Source organism: Myotis davidii, unplaced genomic scaffold (genome assembly GCF_000327345.1).
Source record: "Myotis davidii unplaced genomic scaffold, ASM32734v1 scaffold228, whole genome shotgun sequence".
Taxonomy (NCBI): domain Eukaryota; kingdom Metazoa; phylum Chordata; class Mammalia; order Chiroptera; family Vespertilionidae; genus Myotis; species Myotis davidii.
In genome coordinates, this window is record NW_006300104.1 from 3896440 (window position 1) to 3897267 (window position 828).

An 828-nucleotide genomic window follows, 5' to 3' on the forward strand; every position below is an offset into this window, starting at 1 on the left:
GTCCGGGGTTTGTCCCCAACTTTTTGCTGGGCTCCTCGCCCCGAAAGGCCCGGGAGGGTGTTGGAGCCGGTCCTCCTCCTCCGGCCGAAGTGGGGACGAGGCGGAGGCGGGAGTCCGGAGTCCGAGAACTTCCCGAGACCGGGACCTTCGGGCCGGACGAACAAGTTTTGGCCGCTCTGAGCGCCCAGCGGCGACCCACACCCCCGAGCCCGGGGTCTCGGAGCGTGTCCCCATCTCCCGGCCTCCGCGGGGGCTCGGAGGTGCTCTCCCCGAGTTGGGACGGGGCTCACTCTGACCGGGGCTGGGAGAGGGCCTCCCACTCATGCACAAGCGGGTACCGGGCCTCGCCTCCTGCCGGACGCTCCGTGGCTGCACCGAGAGGTGCCCGGCTCTGAGCTGGGTCCGGGCCCGGTGGAGCCCCCGCCTTGGGCGGTGTGACCGGCCAGGCCCCTCTCGGCCGCAGTTGCCATCTGTGAAAACCCGGCGGTGGGCGCGCGGACGCTGCTGCCCGTGCTGGGCCCTGGACTTGCAGCTCTCCTCTCGCGGGCAGGGATGGGCGTCCTGCTTCGAGCTTCGGGGTGCGGATGGCGAGGGGGGAGGGGAGCAAGGCCTCCTCCCTGGGGCCTTGGGGAGGGTCCCTGCGCCGGAGCTGCTTAGAAACCAGATTCGGGATGTGAGGACGCACCACTGGCCCGCGAGGTCCTAACTCTCCTCTCCTGCGGTCCCGGGGCGCCCTGAGCGGGGGCCACGTTTCTCCCCGCACCCTCCCTTCCGTGGGGGCCATACCACACGCAGCCCGTGGCTCCTGCCCCAGCCCGGATCCAGCCA